Raw genomic sequence first — 25,263 nt, 5'->3', positions numbered from 1 at the left:
TTTCAGCCTCCTCCAATCCCTTCTCTACCCTTTGCTTTCCTAATTTCCACCTATTTACATTGACCTCCTGTCACACTTTTAACTTCTTTCATTCCTTGGAAATCTCAGAACAGCAGAGACTCCCCATGCCTGAAGAAGGGTGCTTGTGCCTGAAAGCTTGCAAAGAACTTTTTTTTCCAACTACTCAGTTGGTCTAATAGAAGATATCACATCTACTCAAAGAAGCTTGTCTAACAATGGATAAGAATGCCATTATATTGTTTCGAGAGAAAATCTCTAATCTTTGGTAAGGTTAGCATCCTTTTAACTTTTTTTTTTTTCCAGATTTACGTATGGGTTAGCTAAATGCTAACTTCCAAAAAGGGGTGATCTATGAAGCCATAGCATTTTCTTTAGGTCAGTGATTCCCAAAGGTTGTAGCGTGGAACATTAGTGTGCTGTGAGAGTGACAGGAGTGTGCTGCCAGATCCCGCTGTGTGAGGAGACAAATGTTTTCCTCTGCTGCACCTGCCCCAGCTACTACAGCAGTGCCTGCAGCTATGCCTCTGCTGCCACGGCTGCTACCTTCCCTACCTCCAGGCAGCTCCTGTGCCTGGCCTCTCCATGTTCCCAGCAGCATGCCCTGCTGTGAGCAGGTAGGCAAACAGATGCACACGTGGTTACACTTTGCAGCTAGCTCATCTCCTCCACTCTTTCCATAGCCACCAAGAGGGGTTCAGGGGTGGTTGCTAGCAAGTAAGACCCTGCAGGAACAACATCAGTAATGCCCCCTTGCCCTCTGAGATGCAGATCAGGGGTTGGCACGGGACAACCAGTAGAAAGAGTAGGGCATAGCAGAGTAAGGTCTCTTAAATGGCACCACCTAGATGAGTGATTTTCAATTTTTTTTTAAGCCTCGGGGCCCCCTCCATATCTTTTCTGAATTTAGATCTAGTTCAGTGATTTTTCAATTGGAATGCTGCAAAATTCAGAAAAGGTATGGAGGGGAGCCTTGAGGCTAAAAAAAGGTTAAGCCTTTGCTTAAATAAAATGCATTTGGTGTCCTTTTTATAACAGTGCATCTAAGTACTGGTATGATTTCCTGTGGTGGGGGAATGCAATATATGATACATTTTTGGAACTCTCTCTCTCTCTCCTCTCTCTCTCTACTGATTTTGGTTGTAAGAGTGAAGGGTGCTGCTAATTGTAACTCAGGGGAAAAAACTCATCAAAACTTTGGGAAATAGTGTTTTAGGTGTATCATATAAATAATATCTATGTTTCCTTTTTATATATGTATTTGCAGATCCTTCCAAAGTATACCTGGCACTTTTTATGAGAAGGAATGAAATAGCAGAGATAAAGGATTAAGTTTATTCATTCGCTCATTCCAAAATTTGCAATAAATGAATCAAGAGTTCCACAGACAACAGCTTGCTTTTGCAGGCAGCTCTGCTTTATCCCTAGAGCACAACAATCCTGGCACTGAAAGAGGCAGTGTTTTCGTGAAAATGTGATGTATGATCATGTGATACTCAGGGGGGATGAATTAAGGTTCCTTGGGTAACCTTAACTTTTGGCAATCTCTGTCTTTAATATACTTGACTTGGTAATCTTAAATAATACTCTTTTAATGTAGATTTTTGCATGTATTCAGAACACTGATAAAACCCTGCAGGTCTTATCCTATGGCATTCTACCGATACCTACATGGTCCACCAGCAGGGCTACACACTTTAGAACAAAGATACAGATCACTGACTCTTAAGATTGGAGAGCAAATAATAAAAGCAATAAGTTATCTTTTTTTTTTTTTTCATGGACTGGCAATATAATAAGATGGAAGAGGTGCACAGGTATTTCCTGATATCATAGGAATGATGAGGACTCGCAGACCTTGGACTCCGTTGCAAGCTTTGCTTCTGCTTTCTAAGACAAGAGGAAACTCTGCTCAGTTCTCTGAAAAAGGGGTTATAAGTATGAGCTCTTCAAGACAGTACTCAGGGATGGGTGAAAGGGGCACCTGCACTGGACACCAAGTTAGAAGGGGCACTGGAATCACTCCCCACCCTCTTAGAGTCCACAACCTGGCAACATTGATATGCCAGGAATTCCAAAACAGTTCTTGACTGGTGTTGCTATAAGAGCAACAAAGCCGGAGCGGCAGAGCATGTGCAGAGGCAAAAGCCCTATTGGGACTTGTAATCGGTCCAGCTCGCTACCCTTGGGAGTCTGGGGCTCTGGGTGACTGGGTGGGTTGAACCAGTCCTTCCCCTGCCTCTATACTGTGTCCAAACTCATGCCTGCCATGACTTAATGGTATTTTAGAATTATTGAGTTTGGAGGCTGCCAGCTGACACAGGGTCGCTTCTTCCATGATGTTTCAGCACCATGTTTGATTTCCCAGGCCTCACTGGGTTAGTCTCTATGTGAAGAGTCACCTTTCTGGGATAACCACCCCACTTCATGTCTTGAGGGCAATAATCGTGACCTCCTGCCTCCCCCACAGTCATGCTCATGCCTTGTGGGTATTATTGGACATCACCCCTCTGAGGTGCCTCATCTTAAGACTGCATCAGGCCTAGCCTGGCCTTCAAACACTTGTCCGGTTTTCAGCCTCCTCGGCCTACACCCCCTTTCTTTAGCTGGTTCTTCTCTGCTCAGGCTTGCTACCCTCAGGCCCAGCTTGTAAGTTCCAGCTCATCTGCTCAATGTCCACAAAACAAACTCAACATAGGCATCTGCCTTCCTTAAATTTTCTTCCCCAAATTTTTGTTGCAAATATCTAGTTAGTCTAATAAAAGATATCACCTCCACCATGAGTTTTGACTCCTCTCCTGATTAGCAGGCAGCTTTGGTGTTGGTTGCTGCATTCTCTTGAAGAGGTAGTGCCTCTGACTCATTTAGGTAGACCTACCCTCTAATATCCCCAGCTCTGACCGTTATTTCTATCTTTCTCTTCCACTCTCAATCTCTTAACAGGGTTAGGGTCCATTGTAACAGGACTGCTTAGAAGTTCCCGCTGTGAATAAGGTTGCTGTCCCCCAGCTCCCTTCCCCCCTGCCCCCACTCTTGGACCTGTGCCCTGTAACCTGGATGCTCAGAACCCATGCCCCCTGCCCTACACTCTCCGTCCTGCTCTCAGAGCTTGCACCCCCATTCTCAGAACCTGTGCCTCTCACCCCTCCCTCCTGCAGGGTTTGCCCCGGGTGCCAATTCAGCTCATTATGCCATTGCTTCAACAGACTGTTTAGTTGTCTTGATCCTGAGGGAATGGAGCTCTGAGGGGAAAAAAATACTATACCCTAGAGAAGGATGTGGTTTGAGACATACCTCCCCAAATCTTACATTTCCTTAATATCTTTCACTTGGGCTTCCATCTTTGGGTTCGTATCAGGCCGCATTCCTTTTTTTTTCGCTAATCATCTTGCCTAATACTAGGCCTAGATTGTTTGTCTGAGCTAATTTGCATAAAATTTATCAGCATCCTGACATACCATTGGACTTTTAAGCTGTTTTTTTGTATTTTCTCTGTTTCCTAGTTGTCGTATGAACTAGGATGGTACTAATCATAGTTGTATCAGAACCTAGATGGTACTGATTTTAGAAGATTCCATTTTTTCATCTATAAGCTGTTCCCATTTAGGAAAATTGTCCAAATTTCAGAAGATCTTGATCTTATCATCCTTCTTCAACAAATATGCTGAAATGTGTGTGTAATTCTATCTATCTATCGAGAGATATCAGTTATCTCTCTCTCTCTCTCTCTCTCTCTCTCTCTCTCTCTCTCTATATATATATAGGGGTGTCTCTCTCTCTCTCTCTCTCTCTATCTATCTATATCTAGATATAGATATCTAGATACATATAGATAGATACATATCAATGATACAGATATAGATATATATTATCTGCTGAGGGAAACTGAAAGTAGATTCAAAATGTAATGCTATCTGTATACTGTTCTGCCATGCAGCTTTAACTCATTTGTATCAGGACTTGAACAGAGATGAGGGAGCTAAAGCCTAAAGCAGCAAAACAGTAGCACTACAGAAGTAGGTTGCAGGAATGATCCTATAAGTTAGATGAGTTCAAGCCACTAGCAAAACTCCCAGTATCTTACAATTCTAATAAGTTTTGAAATGTACCAGTTATGTATAAACGATGTCATACCCATGTCATCAAGTTCCAAAATTGAATGTCTTATGTTTCTCTGTAATGGTATGAATAAATTCCATTTTGCATTACTGTATCACCATTCTATCCTGTGTATTTTAGGCTGATTATTTCACTCTTTATATTTTTAAAATCCCTTAGCTTTCAGGCTCATTCTTCCCAAAGCAATAATTATCTAGAAACGCTGTGCTTCTTGTTGTATAAGTAGTAAATAGGCATTTTTTAAAATTTGGGTCCTACTGGAGATTAAATGTTTATATTGTAATTACAAAATAAAAATAACAAAGAAATAAAAGGCACTTTCAAGGTTAAACTTAAACCATGTCAGTGGCATGTCAGAGTTCTGTTGCTAATCACAACTACATTGTTGCTTTTTAAAAATGTCCATTAAACAATTGCTCTTACCCCCAAAATGAATTGTTATAAGCTGATAAAGTTAAGTTCAAAACATGCTAAATTCTAAGCTTGGAAGCAAATTCAAGTTACTTCCCTAATTAGTAACCATGTGCCATTGAGGACTTTTAAATAGATGGATTAGCATTTTGGAAATCTGAACAATTACCCTGTCCTGCTAAGAACTGATAATAAGAAGTTACTGCTGATCTTTGCTCTGTAAGGCATCATGTAGTTTTCAGAGCAAGCATCTGTTTTCATCTGTAGCTTCAAAAACTGCTCAGGTTGCCACTATATTTCCTATGGGACATTTTCCTGAAACAAGGGAATTTTTAAACTGTACCCTAAAGTTATTTTCCCTCTTCAAACAGTTTTATTCATCATATTAAATGTTGTTTCCTTAAGAGTCAGAAGACATCATAAAGAAATTAAGTCAAGTAAATAATGTACTATCATGTATGATGGCAACTCCCATTAACAAATGATTTCACTTCAGCAATCTTGGGGGAAAAAAAAATATATATATGTTCCAACAGAACTTTGAACTCAATGTAATTGCGATTAGCAACATAACTCTCTATATACTATATAGTCTGATTAATACAGGCAAAAGAAAAAGGCTTAGTGATCTCTTGAAAGTTTATCAGAATACTTTTCCAGTGCAGTGGACACATATCTTTTTTCCCCTTGGTTTCAGTAATCTCCAGTAAGATGTCTGTATCTTTAGGTAAAGCAGTTTAAAACTGGCAACCATGGTAAATATATTAACTACTGAATGGAATTTTAGGGTTTTTTTTTCTCATGAACACTGCACCCTGAAGGTTTTCCAGTGTGCAGTTCCCTCAGCGAGATATGGTCTGGAGCTTGTCTAAATGTGATTCATATTTAGCAAGACATTGCAGCTACCCTGATTAGGAAAGTCAGCAGCTACAGTTCGTTAAGTGAATGACAGGCCCTGACAACACTCCCATTTCAAAAGGCGCTTAGCTAGAAGGATTTTGTTAGGAGAAAGTGCAGAAGAGGCATAAGCCATTTTCTCTATACTCTCCATTATTCTGTAAACATTTAACTTGTTCATAGATATTAAGAAAGAGGAAGATAATTGTTAACTGTTGACTATTACCTTACTTCTCCTGCAGAGACCCTGTCTTATTTTAGTACTGTCTGCTAAATCTATGCAAGTCATTTATTGCATATGATAAGTATACAGTAAACTGTTCTTACAAACAATATTACATGTTAAATATACGGCACAGGTCAAGGTTGATAATGTACTGTTAGATTTAAGTCTAGGTTTATACTACAGACTGCTGGCATTGCGCTTGTGAAAAGGCATAATAAATTGGGATCTGTTAATGACATAACTGTATTTTAAAAAGCTTCTATGATAGAGTAGTTTCAACTGGCAGCATTAGCATAATTTGTTTCACCTGGAAGAATGGGGGGCAGGTAGGGTTTGGCCAGCCAAATTGAAGTTTTGTTTCATAGTAGCACAGAAAAAGTTAACCAGGTGCTGTGGGCTCAGACAGCCCTGTTCTGCTATATCTATAAATATCAGGATTGGATGGAGAGGCAAAAGGGGTGCTTTAGTTGGGAGCTGAGCAAGAAGGAGAATAGATCTCCAGCTTGCTTTCTGTGAAAGAGACTTGCTCAAGGGACTTCTGTTTCCCCAAGGAAGAAAGATGTATTTTAAGACTATTGTTTGGACTAGAGGCTGTTCTTTACCAGATTCTCGGAGGGCAAATAGACTTGACTCTTTAGATTACCTGCTGGTGCTTAATATGTCTGTGTCTGTGAGTCCCATACCTAATATGGGTAATGATTAAATAAAACACCTTGTTTCCCTTTCCCTTGACTGGGATTTTAGGATGTCTTGTGTGAAGCCCAGAAGAAATCATATCCCATAGCAATCCCACTTAAGAGCATTTTCCCACTATAGCATACAATGACATAGTTCTATCAGCAAACCACGTTTAACACAGAGCTCCTACAAGGCATGTCAATTTGTTTCTGAGTAGAGCTTGTTTGTACATTTCAAATTTAAAAATAGCCTTATATTTATTTGAAAATATTTTTTTCATGAAAACGTGTATTTTTAAGATCTATATATGCCAGAACCCAACCAAAACTTCTTTTTGTTTGTGTGCCTCATTTTAATTTCCCTCCCCTCTTCCTTTTTTTCTTTTCAGAGACAAATGGAAAAAAAGAGGAAAATAGAAACGAAAAAGAACCCCAAACTTTTGAAATGCGTGAGCAATCACTGTGATTACTATATTTACCTGAATCAAAGATGACTTCAAATTTAAGACAATGCCACCAATAATTAGAAGTGTGTTACAGGTTTTGTTACCTCTCCCCTACCCCTCAGCATCCCCCTCTTCCCCACCCCCCAGTTCCTCATCCTACCTGCTGCTGCCTGGCCCTGCTGCCACTTGTCCCCCGGCTGTTTATCGCCCTTTGGCACTTACTTCCCTGCCACCATTTACCATGTGGCAGCTCTTGCCAGGTAAAGCCAGCTCTAACCCTGGCCAGGTAGCATGGCAGTGGCCAGGTTGGGGTCGGGGCCAGAGCTAGAGCTGAAGCTGGAGCCACAGCAGCTCCCCAGTCCCTGAGTGGTCTCCCCAGGATCTGGCTCTGGTTCTGGCTCTAGGCCAGCTGCTGAAGTGGCAGCTCCAACTCCAGATCTAACTCCCCTTCCTCTTGAGTCACCCCACCATGCATCTTTGGGCACCACACTACATGGTTTTCCCTTCATTCCTTCCCATTATGCACTGTATGGTCTCCCCCATGTTGCCCACTCTTGCACTACATGGTCTCCCCTTTATTCCCCACCCCAGCCCCACACGGTTTCCCCCATGCTTCCCCTCCCGCACTGAGTGGTCTCCCTTGCACTTCCCTTCCTGCACCATGCCTTCTCCCCTACACTACCCCACTGCATGCCCTTTCTACCACTGCACAAGCCACCTCAAACCACCCTGGTCCTAACTAGGCTGCAGCAGCACTGGCCAACTGCTTTGCCTCCAACCCTGGCCCTGAAATCCAAGATGAAATTGTTTTTTTTTCCCCAGCTTAAGTAAAAATGGTAAATGGTAGAACGGTCAACATAACACCTTGACCTAGTCACTACCCCTTTGCTCAGTCCATCTCTCTTGATAGTTTTCTCATATCCTTAGGCAGCTTCAAATGGACATGGAATAAAACTGCCAAAATGTGGAAACTCATGAAAGGGATCTTTTCTTTTTTCCTAGTGGACATATAAAGACAACAGTTCTTGCAGTGCCAGTCTGTCCCCTGGTTCTGAAATATCAGTGACTCAGTAAAATCCATGATGACTATGTCTCCCTTACTCTCCTGAATCCCATATCCCATTGCAATCATTGAGAGGTGGCTATTCAGTACCTTTCAGAATCAGGCTTTATACAAAATACTTGGCTCCATAGAGTTATTGGCTTTGTGAAATCAGTGTATTTTAGAAGATGGAATCAGTGACACAGAACACATGGGCCTCTTTTGAACCGGCATGGCATTGAAATAGTTGATAGACTTCAATTTCACTTGGCTTAATTTTAAATATCTTAGCCTCTTTCCTTCTCCTGGACTGCAGTTTTTTGTTTTTGTTCTGTGTGAGTTCAGTACAGTTCAAAAGAGGAGTGGGGTGATGGAGATGCTTTGGAAGAAAAATTAGAGAAGCAAGATAAAAGAGTGGCAAACTAATTCATTAAAAAAGGTTCCTGAACTTGGTCATCTCTCTTAGTCTGTGTTCAGGCAGAAAGTTCTGAATTCCTTTCTTGAGTTAAATTACACAAGGAGGCATGACCGCCAGCCCAAATCATTCTGTACAGAACTGTTTCTGCAAATACTGTATCTCTTTCAGGAAAGGTTTTTGGGGTTGTTTTTTTTGCCCCATGTAAGGGAATCAGTTTTTTGGTTTGCTACCTGGGGTCTCTATCCCCTCCTCTCATTCATAAAGGAGGATGAACAGAAAAAGTTGAAGGCTGGTAAGTTGTTGGTTGCATGACACGCCTGCTTGCTGCATCTGACAGATGGTGTGTTTTAGCACTCACACCCATGTGCAAAGTTATACACGGGAACAATTAATTTTAAGATTACAATTCCATTATAGGGGGCCAGTGACATAAAGCACAAGAACAATTTTACTGATATGCTATGGTAGAAATACAGCAGTCCTGTAACTTAAAGTTTGCTTGTTTATATAATCCATAGATCTGACAAAAGCCAGTTTGCAGATTTACGTGGGGTTTTTTGTTTGTTTTTCTGTTTTTACAGTATACGCTTTATGTGAAATATATGCAAGTCATCTGTTGTATTTCTTTCCTGTTATTTTATAACCCTCTTTATTTATTGGTAATTCAAAGCTGCTTGATATTTTGAGAGCTTGCTTTTTGTCCTATGGGGGAAAAGCCAGTTGACAAAAAGTCACATTCAAATTGTCAGACAGGTCTTTCACCTCCTTAGTTAGAAACGTATTCATGTTTATCTCAGTATGTTTCAGTTTCTCTCTGAATCTTATAATTACAGGGGATAGATGATGCTGCACAAAGCAATGATTTTATTTTAAAGGCTACTTTTTTCTGTAGAGTTAAGGAAGGTCCAGCATCTGTGTTTTATATGTACCACTTAGAATTCCACAAGCACAACCTGGCCTTCATCTACTATAGATGCAACTCTCTCCCATTGGAAATTCCTTTGGAAAAGGTAACATTTTCTTTTCAGTGAATGCCTGCTGGATAGAGTTGCAAATATATATTTTTTTTGTTGGTTGTCTTTTCAGGGAGGGATGAGGGAGGGGGGAGAGAGAGCTCTTTTTCTCTAAAATGGTATCACCATTAATCACAATAAAAATACCTATCTAAATGAATGACTGGAAAGTTCTCAGATGTGGACTATTGCCAGTGGGTTATATTGGGCTTGCCCCAGTCTTGGCAAAGTAAGGTAAGTGTTATATCTAACAAGTAACCTTAACCTGGTAATTATTTTAATGGGAATTCTCAGACATTCATAATTTTAATGGGACAGTCCTAGTATTTAAGGGACTGCCTTAGTTGCTTTCAATTCTCTTTAATTTCCCTTTTGACTGTTTCTACTAGACATTACTAGCACTGCTGGGATAGCTGCTGAAGTGGCCTAATTAAATTTTATATGCGAGAGAGAGGCTACTACTTTCCCACTGATGTAAATTTGTCAGGAGTTGGTTGCTTCTCCAGTATGAAAAATGCAGTACTGGCTCTGGTTACTGCAAATCTGACAACCCCATTAGTATCAAGGGCTACTATTGATTCTTTATTTTATCAATATTTTAATCTTTAATACAAACCATGTTGCAGTTCTGGAAACCACAGAAGAAAAAGCAGACAGGATGGCTCCATGGGGACCCAGTATGGTAGCTAAACGAATTCAAGCTACATTTTATATACTAGCTAGCTAAAATGAATGAATTGAATTACAGGAAATATAGACCACACGGTTTCTTATTTTCTCACAAACTGAGCAATGCTCCTCCTGATCCCCTGTGCCATATCTACTTCTACCAAACTGCATACAAAGATATGGTGAGTAAGCGTACAATAGAGTAACAATAGGCTGCTAAATATTATCAGGAGAAAACTAACAGTGGCCTAGGAAACGCTGCTAATTTAATTTTATCGATTTTAAGTGAAAGTGACTTTAAACCAAGGGAGACTAATATGAACAGTAAGCCTAATTGCAGATGCCTCAGTACATTATGCAGATAATAACAGCTCTCCTGTGGATAATACAAAACTTAGTGAGAGAACAGAAAATTATGCTTTCTCTTGCCACAATGGAAATGAACCAATATTGCATCTTATCTCCCAGTCCACTGGCAGCATTGGAAATGTGCTCTACTTCTACATCTTACTAATTCCACTAACATTATCATGCATGAACTTATTTCCTTCCATTAATTTATTTTGATAAAATGAAAAGGCACTGGTCCATCTAAAAAGAATATGTACAAATATTGGAAAACCATCAGAAAATTCTTGTCATGAATGCAATTATAATTTCATGTGTCTTACCCATCAGGATTCCTTACTGCCTCTAAACAAAACAGGTGGAAATTCAGTTTAAATTAATCTATATTTAATAAAGGTGTTTTATAGGATGCAAATTGAATGAATCTTTTGGTAGTAGCATAACTAAGGCAGCAGGGTGACCAGGGCATCAGCCCCAGTGCCACCTTAAGGGAGGTGTAGAAATAGCAGTTCCCACTGCTCTCCTGACTACTGGGCCACCACTGGCAGCCTAGCTGCAGCCATTTATGCACATACCACCATGATCCAGGGCACAGAGTCTATAGATCTCTCTTCAGAACGCCTAACCACAGGTGTCCGAAAACTGTTTCACTGCTCAGTCAGAAGTTGATGCCTTCTTTGTGCAGCCTGCTTTGCCATTTGTCATGCTAATCTCATTCAGCTTTCCTGGAGCCTCCTGGGTATCACCTGCAATCCCACCCTTGCTGACATGTCAACAAAGCTATTCAAGTCTCTGTTGGTGTTGTCTTTTTCTGCATGTAGGCAACTCTGGAACTTAGCCCTTCATCCCCCATGCACTTGCTGAAGAGGTAAACTGAGCTGTGAAACATTATACCAACATGAACACAGTAACTGTCAGCAAATTTCCTAGGTCATTTATCTTGAAGAGTGTATAAATGTTATGGAATCCTCCTGAGAGGCTAAAGAAAATACCTGACAATTAAAAAATGTACATTCCAACAGCAGAGTCCTTATGATGAGGGGCTGACAAACCACGGCAAAAGTGGCCATGTCTCAACTGCCTATGTACCGGAGTCAGACATTCTAGGGAATTAATGAAGAAGTGGGGCTATACCATTTGTTCAGCCACCCGTGACTGTGGCTCAGTCTCAGACTATGCAGCACCTGCTGCAATGCCAGCTGCTCAAAGTCACATGTATAATGAAAGATCTTGCCAAGTACAATGAATGAGGAAAAGCATGTGTAACAAAATGATCAAGTGTGGTGTACAGACATGAGAAGAAGTAACCATCCCAGTAAGGGTTTATTTGGAGAAGAGGCTTCTAAAACACACTTCTGAGGGTATCTGATAGAGGTACAAGGGCTATTTTTTATTCAATAATTTGTCACAACTCTGTGCCCTGGACCTTCGATGATAATTGACCTAAATTACTCACATTAAGCAACCTTGTTTCAGACTGCATGAATCCCATTGCAGAATTTGGTAGAGATAACAGCTGCCTTAAAAAGTAATTAATTTTTTTAATTTAGTTTGGAATGAACCATGGGGCGAGCACCCCATAATTCCATGGCATACAATAAAATGAACTCTACTATAGATCTATACACTTTAAAGCTGCCAGTACTGAGCTTCTATCAGTCTTATTGTAGAAGGATAATGCCTCATCTGGGGCTTGTTTTGCTTTAATGCTTACATTTTGATGTGTAATTTTTCCAGTTTAAAATAAATACCAATTAAAATTCCAAATTAAAATATGTAAATAAGGATACCACCTCCAATTTCTTTTTTTAGTAAGAACTTCACTTGTTTCTTTCATTCATTCCCCAAAACCAATACCTTGGATTTAGCAGTGCTGATTTACAGCCTATTTGAAATGCACTATTGTTGAGAAGAATTTAACCTTTAGAGTCCTATCTGTGATTGTGACATTAACATTATCTGTATAAAGCAAGAAAGGGACAGAATGATTCAATATTGTGGGTCCATGGAATTGATTCCCTGTTAGCACATGTTTTACATCGTTTCAAAATAGATTAACCTCATACAGACATTCAGTTTCTCCTGGGAGAGTAGCTGCCCTCCCAGGAGAAACAACAGTTGTACAGATGTTCAGGATTTTTCGCCCAGGGTAAAACCAGCCACTCAAAAAGAAAAATAATTTGGGAACAACCAGGGTTAAATCACTTCCAGAAAAGCTTGTCCAGGGAGAACAAATGTCTGTACATGCTATGGCTTCTTTCAGAAGAGAACATAGTCCTCCAGCTTCTCTCTCTCCCCGCAGGGATACAGTGTGTCACTTGCTGGACTTTGCTGCTCCACAACACTCCCCATTCACAATCCCCACATTGTGCTGCAGGGAAACATAGGCTGATCATGGCAGTCTGGATCAGCCAATCAGGGCTGTTCTATGCAAGGTGGTGATCTGTTGCAAGGCAGACTAAGGATGCCTGAACAGCACACTGAGATGTGTGCACACGGTCATCCCCAGATAGATATTGTCAGCATTGCAAGCTCTCCACTCTTCAGGGACTCAGCAATTGAATGCTTATATACACATCTTTAGGTGAGTTTCTCTATCAGGAAAACAAACCTGGGAGAATTCTCCCATATTGTTTGAACGTGTATATGCAGCCTTCTTAGACATAGTGGAACAAACAGACATACTTGTTCTATCTGTCTTAGTTGAGAAGCTATTGGATAGGTCACTACCAATTCCATAGGACACCCTATATGCTATATTTGATTAGTAAGTAATGAGTAATTGTAAAATGCCCTGAGCTGCTGCTTCAGGTAAAAATTGTTATATTTTGATGCTTGCTAGCCTTGTGTTTTATGCCATTACTTATTGACACAGTAGGAAGGTAGCTTTTAAAATTAAAATCACTACCACTGATTAGCAAGATACAGAAAAATAATCACAAAGAAAAGGATAATCATAAGCAATAAAAACACTTTCATGAAGTCTCTGGGAGAGCAAAAGTAATACATAGATGATATGAAAGCTCAAAATGAAAGTCCTTTGAGTTGTCACAACTCTATTAAATTATCTTTAAATACAGTAACAGGGTATAAAGGGAAATCCTTTTTTTTCCCTTTAAATTGATGCCAGTGAAATTACATCTGAATAATACTGACAGGAGTTGGTAATATCAAAGAAAAATGTGATGAAGTAAGAACTTTTGGTTCACATTCCAAAGACAGAATCAACAAGTACACTTACAAGAATAAAACTGCTTTCATAAGTATTGTTGAAGGTTCTCACATGGGATTGGAAGGCATGAATAATGCTAGAACATATGATAAAAGAAAACAGCCTAAGTAGAACAGATTCTGTTGGTGACAATATTTACTCTCATATCAAAAGATTCACATGATATGATAGCTCACCAGAGAAGGAACTCATTTTCTATGTCATGGACCTCCAGAAAAATCTAGCAATATTCAAAATCTGGGCCTCAGTTATCCCTTACTAATACACTTGTCTTAAATACCAAGATTTTACTACACCAAGAGTTGTTGTATTTACCACACCAAGATTTTTATCTTTGAATTACTTCACAAACATTAGTTAATCCTTTTCCTAACTCCTAGGAGTCAGGTAAATTCTCATTATCTCATTTTTACAGAAAAAGAAGGCAGGCAGGAAGATTAAGAGATTTTCCTAGGGCAGAGGGCAGCTAAAAACAGCACTAAGCTTATTGTTTTAGATTCCTGCCTTGCAGACCTTTGTCCAAAGCATAACTTTTTCCAAACTCAGAATAAACTGTGGCTAATGCATTAACACATTCATGGGAAATTTTAAAGCTGTGTATACTATAGTGATCATCAGGTTAAAAACTACAGGTGTATCTGAATGCTAAGCAGAAAACTTTAATTGTGGAGTAATGCTATCTTTCTCTCTCTAACTAACTAGCTGCTTCCTAACTGAGGGACAATCCCAATTCCCAACACTTCTAAATTAGAGAGCATCTCTAAATTATAACTTTTATCATAACATCTTCCCTCTATATGAGTAAGAAAGCAATTAACACCCATCTACAGAGGACAGGTTACTAGCATGTCACTTTGAAGTGAGTCTTTAACAAGTCTCTTAAGTCTTTAAGGTTTCATCTTTCTCTCATACTGATGAAGTATCTGACCTTCTGAGGTGCCTGTAGAGCTTACTTGTTCATGATCTGGTTCTGTTTCTATTTCCTACCTTACCTCTGGAACAGTCAGTTGATAACAGTCCATGACCACCTCTTGTTTTAGGTCTTGTGAGCTCTCTAGGAGTGCTTGTAGATCCCAGCAGTTGCATCTCACTGGGAGCATCTACACGAGACCCCATAATGCACAGTAGCCTATTCTGCTGTCCATTAGTGCATCATGGCAAAAACCATGCTAATGCGTAATGTGCAATAGAATTAGTCTACTGTGCATTAAACAACACACAATAAAACAATGTTCCCCTTTGCTGCTGCACATTAGTATGGGCCAATGCACCTTTAAGTATTACCTCATATTAGAGGTACTTAATGTGCAGTAGCAATGGTGCATTAATAAACATGAAGATGCACCTACTGTGTCCCCTTGGTTGGTTTGGACCATCTATAACCATGGATTCCATAGACACTTAATAGACTCTGCTGATCTCATGTATTTGAGGCATAATTCCTCAGAATCATTCCATCACTTACTTTTAGTATTGGGACTCCTGGGATCCTCTTTTGAAATACCATTTTAAATTCTGCTTCTAAGGTTCTTTTATCTCTCTGAGACCCCTGGCAGACATCATTAATCCATTAATTGTGTCATAAATAGGATCTCGGCCACAACATCAGACAATTCATACATTCTGCCTATAGAGACTCTTGGACTGGGGAAAGGATCCCTGATCCCAGGTCCTCATACACGGAGATCTTTAAAAACTGTAAGTGCAGCTGGGCTGTGCATGAGGTTTTTTTGACATCTCTAGTACAAGGGACCCTGGAATCAGGAAGCCTGTTCCTAATTCCATGGTCCCAGCATGCTGGGAGTTTAAAAAGTCCATGTGTGCAGCTAGGCTACACACAAAGCTTTCTGACATCCCAGTGCATGGATCTGGGACCAACAAGCAGCTGATTGCCAGTCGCAGGACTGAGACCACACTGGCGTCTTGAACTGGCTCTGTGGTCATGCCAGTGCTGGTACAGGGAAACCTGGGATCATGATCCTGGGCTCCCCATAACCTAGCAAGTAGTAATGGCATAATCAGGATCTGATCCCTGATCCCAAGTATTGCCCATCCTGCCACATGTGTGACACGACAGGAGGCATGCTTGTTGGGACTGGGGATCAGATCCCACTGTGCCATTAAATAAACATGTGCAAGGGGCCTGACAGTATTGTTATCCTGACCTTTAACTAAACTTTCAGATTGGTAGGTTAGAACATATCCATCAGCTCGTTAATAGACGTGCCCATGATCAGCCATATGCCAGGGGTATACTTAACTATATTGATAATGCTTTCAGAAAAATCACTTCCCACAGTCAAATTATATCTTCAGTAGATATTTTATGGTTTGAACCTACTATTCCAAAGGGCCATTCAATTGGAGATAATCAGGGGTTGAGCTACTATGCTAATAGTCCAATCCTCAGCAAATTGTTTAAACTCAGAACCAACCAGAGAACTGAATCCTGTCTTGCAAACATGGTCTTCAGGTTTACTATCACTGACATCTCAGTAAGTAGTACTGGACAAACTGTATGCTTCTGGATACATGGAATAATAGTCTGTAACTATTAAGTAAGCATCATAGCCCAGCCTCTAGCATGGATCTTTGAAAACTCTTGGCACTCTGGTGTAGTGCCCGAAGACTGGAAGAAGGCCAATGTGGTGCCTATCTTCAAGAAAGGGAGGAAAGTGGATCCGGCTAACTATAGGCCCATCAGCCTGACTTCTATCCCAGGGAAGATCTTAGAAAAGTTTATTAAAGAGGCCATCCTTAATGGACTGGCCGACGCCAAAATCTTAAGGGATAGCCAGCATGGGTTTGTTGCGGGTAGGTCTTGCTTGACCAATCTCATTTCCTTCTACGACCAGGTGACCTATCACCTGGACAAGGGAGAAGAGATTGATGTCATATATCTTGACTTCAGAAAAGCCTTCGATCTGGTGTCCCATGATCGCCTCTTGGAGAAACTGGTCAATTGTCGCCTTGGGTCCTCCACGATCCGCTGGCTGGAAAATTGGCTCCGGGGTCGGACCCAGAGGGTAGTAATCGATGGAAGTCACTCATCATGGTGTCCTGTGACCAGTGGGGTCCCCCAAGGCTCTGTCCTTGGACCCATACTGTTCAACATCTTCATTAATGATGTGGACACTGGAGTCAGAAGCGGACTGGCCAAGTTCGCCGATGACACCAAACTTTGGGGCAAAGCATCCACACCAGAAGACAGGCAGGTTATCCAGGCTGACCTGGACAGGCTCAGCAAGTGGGCGGACGAGAATCTGATGGTGTTCAACGCCGATAAATGCAAGGTTCTCCACCTTGGGAAGAAAAACCCTCAGCATCCTTATAGGCTCAGCAGTGCTATGTTGGCTAGCACTATGGAAGAAAGAGACTTGGGGGTCGTCATTGACCACAAGATGAACATGAGCCTGCAATGCGATGCGGCGGCTAGTAAAGCGACCAAAACGCTGGCTTGTATCCATAGATGCTTCTCAAGCAAATCCCGGGACGTCCTTCTCCCCCTGTACTCGGCCTTAGTGAGGCCGCAGCTGGAGTACTGTGTCCAGTTTTGGGCTCCACAATTCCAAAAGGATGTGGAGAAGCTTGAGAGAGTCCAGAGAAGAGCCATGCGCATGATCAGAGGTCAGGAAAGCAGACCCTACGATGACAGGCTGAGAGCCCTGGGGCTCTTTAGCCTGAAAAAGCGCAGGCTCAGGGGTGATCTGATGGCCACCTACAAGTTTATCAAGGGTGACCACCAGCATCTGGGGGAACGTTTGTTCACCAGAGCGCCCCAAGGGATGACGAGGTCGAATGGTCACAAACTACTTCCAGATCGTTTCAGGCTGGACATAAGGAAGAACTTCTTTACTGTCCGAGCCCCCAAGGTCTGGAACAGCCTGCCACCGGAGGTGGTTCAAGCGCCTTCATTGAACACCTTCAAGATGAAACTGGATGCTTATCTTGCTGGGATCCTATGACCCCAGCTGACTTCCTGCCCTTTGGGCGGGGGGCTGGACTCGATGATCTTCCGAGGTCCCTTCCAGCCCTGATGTCTATGAAATCTATGAAAGTCTTTGAACTCCACACAAATGAATCAATGCTGACTTTTTCATGAGTCCTGAATGGAACTGGATGAGGTTGTAGAGGTTCAGCCTTATGACATGGTAGAAACTTTAAATAGGCATGACAGTTTTCTACTGTTTGACATGTTGTTATTCCTGGGCCAGTATGTGGGTCTTTTGTAGCATTTCCTTTTGCAGATGCCTGGATGTCAACATCAAGCTGCCATTAAAAACTGTATCTTCTACCACTGAAAGTTCATGTCTGTAATTCCAGTAATCTGTTATACTTACACTGCAGACACTTTTGTACCCTGGCCAGTATTTAAGCTATTACTTCTTTCAAGAATCCTAATGAATGATCTTTCTCTGTTTCTGTTTTTATTTGCTGAAGTTCCTATCCATTATAGGATAGGACTGGAAAATTAAGTCTGCATAGGATTGCATCTCTTTCTCAAAGGTCTTTTTTTGGTTTCATAGCCAGATGTGTAGATCTACAGAGTGCATCCACAGTAAACAAATTTACCTGGCATATAGATCACAACTAAATCATACTTTTATAGTAAGAGCATTATTTTTTGAATCCTCAAAATACAGACATTTAAATGGCTCATTAAGCAATGCTACCAGGGGGTTGTGAGCGGTTTCCACATATGCCTGTCTGGCCACAGGCATTTGGTAAAATTTCTCACAAGCAAATAATATTTCTCAATCATGCACAACTGGTTCTGCTTTGGCCATTGATTAGGAAGTACAGGTTGCTGGTTGCCAATCATCATCATATTTTTATAAAATCACTGCACCAACTATGATGACCCTGAGAGAGTTTTTTATAGGTTTTCCAGGTGCATAACATTTTAATACTGGCTCTTACCTCAGCTGTTGCTTCAAAGCAAGCCACAGTTTCTCTTGTTCTCCCTTACAGCACCATTTGTTTTTATTCTCAAGCGATGTCCTCAGTGGTGGTGTTTTTGCTAACAAATTATGTACAGACTTGCCAAGAAAATTTACCATTCCAGGAAACCATTGCACCTTTCTATGACTGGGGATGTAGCATCATTTCAATGACCTTAATTCTCATCTAGTCAGGTTTCATTCTCTGGGCAAAGTTGATATATCCCCAAAGAAAAGTCAGTTCAGTGACACCCAGCATGTGCTTCACTGCATTCAAAGTCAAATTTACAGATCTAGTAGCCTCCAACATTTCCCAAAACCTACTATCATGTTCTTTGGTTGAGCCCCAGATGATAGTATGATCCATAGAGGTGTTCACACCAGGAATAATTGTACAGTAAAATCTCTGATATCCGGCATCCCCAGGGTATCTGAAATAACCCGGCAGGGTTTTCGGATAATGCAGAGTGTGTGTGTGTGGGGGGGGGAGGTGTGGCAGCGGCCACATCCAGAGCAGTGACATTGCAGGGTGGTAGGTGGTGGTGGTGGTGGCTGTCACGTGCAAGCTTTCCCCCGCCTCTCCCCCCACATCCAGCTAGCAGAGCGCTGGGGGGAGGGTGCTGGCAGCTGCATGCAGAGTGGTACAGCACTGGGTGGTGGGTAGCGGTGGTGGCTGCTATGTGCAGGCTTCTCCCCAACTCCCCCAGTGCATCTGGCTGGCAGGTTAATAGAATATTTTGGTTGGTGAAGTACCAGATAACAGAGATTTTACTCTACATGGTTTATGATATACTTCAGATGCAGAGTTAACACAAAAAGGGACTGCAGCTCTGCCCTGGCTGCAGACCACACTGTCACTGCTGTGAGATCCCAGTTCCAGCCCCAGAGCAGCTCCCTGCCCAGCCACACACACTGCCAGCACTGCTGGGGCTGGTCTCCATGGACACCCTAGCCCAGAGGTTTTCATGGAAACCAGCCATAGCGACATGGGCAGGGGCTGCTGAGAAATGGAGTCCAGCCACCAGCTGGGTCTGCCATTTTGCCCACCCCTGCCTTAACTCCTGAATAGGGTCTGTTACAGGGAGTTAGAAGGCTGCTAGGCTGAATCAGGGAGGGCTGGCAACTAGGAAGGAAGCTAGCTGCTAATGAAATGGCTGCCAGCAAACAGACCAGATTGTAAAACACAGGTAGAAGGTAACTCACCCTGGAGAGGGAGGCAGAGCAGAAAAATGCATCTAGAGCTGTGAGAAGGCAGTTAAGGAATCAGCCTAGAAACAATGGGCTGAAGATAGATGAGCTTAATTCTAGCAGGGAGAACAGGCATGTCATCAGATACTTAGGGGAACTCCTGTGAGGTCTCACAGAGTTACATTGTCAGATGGGCCAGAGACTCTTAAAGCCTGGGCCTGACAGCAGGCAGGCAGGCAGGCAGGCAGTCTGACCCTGCTAGCTACAGAGTGAAGAGTTCCTGCCTTGGAAAGCTGCAGTGGGATGCTCTGCTGCAAGAAGACTGAACCTCAGATAGGAGGAAGCTTGTTAGGCTGCTGGTTGGCTTGGAGTTTTGTTAGATTACTTATGTGTTTTGTTTGAGTTCTTACTGGTGGTTTGGGTTTGGAATTGTAGGGGTACCATTGGAGGTCCCATTAGTGCCTGAGGGGCATGTTGCTGTCTTGACTCTTGCCAGGGGTTAGGCTCAAGGCACTGACCAGGCCAGAACCCTAGCATGGAAGAGACAAGGGCCAGGGTCCTGAAGCTCACAAGTGGCAGAGACAGGGCTAGAGAGCCCGCAGCCCAGAGTGGGCCTGAGACTAGGGCCAGAGGCCCATAGCCCAAGAGGTGTAGAGAAACCTCTGATAGGTGAAGCAAGGGTCAGGACCCCACACCCCTAGAGGAGAAGAGATAGAGAGAGAACCCACAACCCAGAAAGAGGCAGAGATAAGGACCAGGCACCCACAACCCAGGCGGGGCAGAGATAAGAGCCCAAGAAGGTGAGACAAGGGCTGAAACCCAAGAAGCCAGGCCTAGTACAGTGGGTCTAGGTGAAAGGGACTAGACAGAGCAGAGGGGTGGAGGCCAGGAAGACTGAGGCCCTAACAAGGAAGTGGAGGCCTGAGGTCACCCCAAACCACCAGGCCAAGTGCCCACCTAAGTGATGACTGGGCACACCTGTGAGGCATGGGTATGGCTGCATAGGATGTTCAGAGGCCAAGATTAGTCCATACGGCATTGTAAGGAAAAAGTTCCTAAACTGTGGACTATTAACCTGAGCTGGCTAGAGCTTAGTCACCCAACTCTTTCATAGTGGGAGGGAAAATTTTTGGAGGCCTAACCACCCTCATTTACATATTTAGATTTCCTCTCATTCAAAGCATCGGGTGCCCAGGGGCATGTATAGGCCAGGTGGGCAAACCTAGCATAAGGGTTGGTTGAGGACCAGTAGGGCCCAAGAAGGATCCACTGACAGAAGGACAGAGCAGCGCTTGTTTTAGGACCCCTGGGTAGCCTCCTTTTCCAAAGATAATGAAGAAAAGGTGTGGCAGGAAGGGGAAAAAAGGGAAGGATACCCTAGAGCAGGGGCAGGCAATAATTTCATGTGGAGGGCCTCTTACTGAGTTTTGGAAAGCTGTCAAGGGCCAAAGGGGAACCCCACCCCTTGACAGGTGACCCACCCCCTGGTCACCATCTTGTGACTGGAAGTCCCACCCCCTAACCCTGACCTTTGCCACCAGAAATCCCTCCCCTTGCCCCCGAAAGTACTCCTTTCTGCAAGGAGTTTTGTCATCTTGGAACCAGAAAAATACCAAATTATATTCTAAAAATCAAACATCTACAACATTCATTAGTTTGATTTTAAAAAATATTTTTCTTCTGATTTACATGTTTGTGTAGTATACATAGAGGTGATTGCACAATAGCTTAAAAGGAAGTCTTATCTTTGTATGTTGTGGCGGAGGGTGGATATATGTTTGTGGGGGCTGTGGGTGCGTGGGAATGTGGGATGTGGGGAAGGTGTGAGTGTTTCTGTGGGGTGGATAGGCATGGGGGGTGTAGGGTGAGGGAGTATGTGGGTTTGTGTGTTGATATGTGAGGTGTGGGTGGGTATAGGGTTTGTGGGGGGGCTGTGCATGGTGGGAGGGTGGCTTGGGTGTGTGAGGGGATGTGGGGATGTGTGAGGGGATGTGGGGGTATACAAGTATGGCAGTACAAGGGGGAGTGTGGGTGCATGTGTATGGTGGGGTGTGTGTGTGGGACACACCCTATGAGTGCGCGCGTGCATGCACACACACACACACACACACACACACACACACACACACACACACACACTCTCTCCCTCCACACACACACACACACACACACACCTCCCACTCCTGCCCCAGGGTACCAGTATGGCCCTGTGCTCCCACAGTCTGGCAATGGAGCCAGGAGCCATGTGGTGCTAGAGCAGTGCTGGGAAAGCAGGGAAATGGCTGGGGGTGGGGCATGGGTGGGCTACTCGGTCCTGCTGCTGGCTCCCCCTGGGTCCTATTGCCTTTTGCTTCTGTCATCTTTCACAGGCAGCCAGGAGCAAATAAATGTTAATTTACCACATTTTTTAAGGTCCCCGTGAGCTGAATAGAATGGCCTGGCTGTATTTTGCCTATCCCTACTCTAGAGCTGGAGTGGAGTGGGAACTGTATGGCCACCAAGGGTGTCATAGCTGCCCCTGAAGCACCAGTTTTTTTTACAGGATGCAATTGTGAATCCTGAGTAGAATTGCCTTAAAGCCTAGAGTAAGGGTTCTATGCCTCTGAAAGTGGCAATATTTAAAACTATTTTCCATGGTTTTTCCTATTGACTAGCTTAAAATAACGTTTTACCCAACTTCTGTGGATCCATTCTTTAGGTGTTTAATTCTTCCCAGACATTGTATACAGAACCCAGATGCCTAATTGTGATTTGCTCATTCAGCTACAATTGCAAGGGACCAACTTAAAAAAAAAATTTCACCATAAAGAATAATTAAAATATTTCTGAATTGATCACTTATGTGGATATTCATAGGTAAGAGCCAATAGGACATAAAGTGAAAGCTTCTTAAAAAATGAACAAGGGCTAAGAGTGGGGAAGATGCTGGCCTGTTAATTAACTGGTCACTTAAATTATTGATACTAATTTACTGATACACATCCTAGGTCCCTTCAGAAGGAAGTCTTTTTATTTTTCAGCCAACTAGATTATGTACATGTGAAGATGCTGCAGATACTTTCTAAGGTTCCTGCCAAAGGAGTTAAACAACAATTAGAAGGGGTATTAAACCAGAGCTCTGAAGGGTTCAAGGAAGGCATAGGAACTTTAAAACATACCAAGGCTAGGGTAATGATACATGAAAATGCTCAGAAATTAGTATTATTATTTCTATACTGAGTTCTTCCTAGTATATAAAAAAATCATTTTGAGCATTTTGTTTTAGCATTTCTATTGCCAAGTGAACAACTTGTCTGTCTGATTTGCATAAATAGTAGGCCTGTGTGAAGTGGCCATTATTCGATTCGGATTCAGATTTGGCTAGTTCGGGGGACAGCAATTTGATTCAGTGATTTGGATCACTCTCCTGAATTGATCTGACCAAATCAGATTTGAAAGACTTGGCGCTGATTCAGTAGGATTCAGTGATTCAGCCATAGACTATAATGGGGAACACTAAAATACCTATTACTTTTTCATTTTTTTTTTGCAGAATCTATGCTTCCCAATTCAATTCAGATTTGATGATTCAGCCACTGAATCAGGCCATATCTTCTCCAAATTGAATCAGTGACTGAAGCTTCACGTACCCCTAATAAATAGTGGACACTAGGTAGGTAGTCTTGACAAACCACTTAGTGTAATTTTTAGATTTGAAATAGCTTAGGGAAATAGAACTTTCTACAACACCTAGTTAAGTAGATTAATTTTACTTGCTGTTTAGGCTACAAGTGCAGGCTAACCTGTATTGATTCTATTCATTGGTATATTTTAGAAACATGACCATCCCAGGCCTCTTCCTTCTGGCTGGCTTTTCCCTGTGGCAGAGTAAAAAACATAGTTACGTTAATTTAGATTTTCTTAATTAAGAAAATGATTTATATTTACGGACCACTGGAATTTGTGCCAGAAGTGCACTGCATGATGGCTCTTTTAATCTTACAGTTTCCCTTATGTGCCCCACCCCACCCCTCACAGCTGATTGGTGTCTGGTCACCAGCAAGTGCTGGGGATTCTGGGGCCCCTCTGCCAACCAGAAGGGAGACACCAAAACTGCAGCATATTTAAAACCATGGTTTTCACCTTGTCCCGGGAGAGAAAAACAAAACCATGGGGGGGGGCGGGTAAAACAAGGAAAAATTACTTACCTTCAACAGGAGCTGCAATGCAACAGAAACAAACCTGTGCGGCTCATTAGCCGTGCCTTTATTCAGCTGAGGCCAGCCAGTGACATCACGAGCAATCCCCGTATGGCAGGAATAAAAGAGCCGGACGGACGAGGAGAAGGAGAGGAGAGGAAGGACCCAGGGAGCATGGAGACATCAGGCTCCTTCCCGGGTCATCACCGGGAAGAAAGAGTGGTGAATGGGGAACCAAAGGAGGCTCCTGACGCCTGCCACGGCAACAACGGGTGGAATCAGGCCGCCAGTGCCGGAGGTGAGGGGAAAGTGGCTCTGCTAGCTGGCAAGAGTTCTAACAGCAGGGGAAACAGTGGAGGGCGCACGGGAATCCTCACCACAGGTGGGAGTAGTGAGGGCCGGAGGGAGGAGGAGGAACTCTACCTGGAGAGACAGCACCAGTGGAAGCAGCCAGAGGAACTGCACAGCACTCAGGGGTCGATCCTGAGTGTGAGGGAGAACCAGCCACTCACCAGGGAATGGGGAAGCCTCCAAATAGGAATGTTCCAGAGACCAAAGGAGTGAGATAGCCCAGGGCTTATAAAGTCAAGGGAAGGAGGAGAAGAGAGGACCCGAGCAGGAGTTAGTTCATAGCCAAGCTGTAGGGAGCTCAGTGCCCAGGGTTTCTGAGGTAAGAGGCCTGGGAAGGGAGTTGCTTTATGTTCTTTCTTTTCAGTATGTTTCTTTGAGTTTCCCTGAGTGAAGGGGTTGAGGAGTAGAAGGGGTGAAGAGTGAGAGAGATGGTGCAAAATTCATAAGACGGCCCATCGAGCTACGGTCAGAGGGGAAGCTACTCCCAGGATATGACAGACCTCACAAGTAAGACTGACAAACATAACATGGGACGGAATAAGCCAATTGGCCTCAGAAGTCGGTATCCTGCAGAGGCATTAAATCATGAGGCTCAGCAGTAGCAGAGGAAGAGGTACAGGGTCACGAGCTCAGAACAACTCATCGAGGTGGTGTGAGGACGGTCTGTAGGGGTGGCAGAGCCCTGCTAGTGACCACCGGGACATCCGTGCCATGGAAGACCCATGGGATAGTCACTCCCCCCACTGAGAAACATTCAAGTCGTGGCAGGTGAGATAGGGGAAAGCTTCCCAAGGAGGGAACATCAGCACAGCACTTTTCGGGAGGCTGCAGGGCATACACCCCTCTGTGCGCAAGCCAAGGTAGCACGTGACTGATTACTCGAGACCCGGTGGTCACACACCTCCCTGGTGATCAGGGGTGGGTGGTGGGGCCCTCCTCCAGTCAGTGGGGGTGCAGCATGGGAGAAGAAAACGTTGTTAAAAACATACATAAGAGAGAAGATTGTGCCAAAGGGGGATGGGTCAGTGCCAGTAGAATATAATAAGTTGTGCTTCTTAGATTTATAGGCCATTTAAAAAATGGGATTCAG

The 25,263-nt window shown here is 43.1% G+C and overlaps 1 long non-coding RNA gene across 1 annotated transcript in view; it reads left to right on the top strand.

The window, feature by feature from the left end:
- The window catches only part of LOC102373264, a 36,504-nt gene extending 29,578 nt beyond the window's left edge, over positions 1-6,926 (top strand). The window contains exon 3 of the long non-coding RNA XR_325050.1: positions 6,738-6,926. This is a non-coding gene — a long non-coding RNA (uncharacterized LOC102373264). The remainder of the gene's footprint in view (positions 1-6,737) is intronic.
- Positions 6,927-25,263: the final 18,337 nt, after the last annotated feature.

The sequence above is a fragment of the Alligator sinensis genome, unplaced genomic scaffold (genome assembly GCF_000455745.1).
Source record: "Alligator sinensis unplaced genomic scaffold, ASM45574v1 scaffold661_1, whole genome shotgun sequence".
NCBI classification, from domain to species: Eukaryota; Metazoa; Chordata; order Crocodylia; family Alligatoridae; genus Alligator; species Alligator sinensis.
This window is presented reverse-complemented; position numbering and strand designations above follow the sequence as displayed.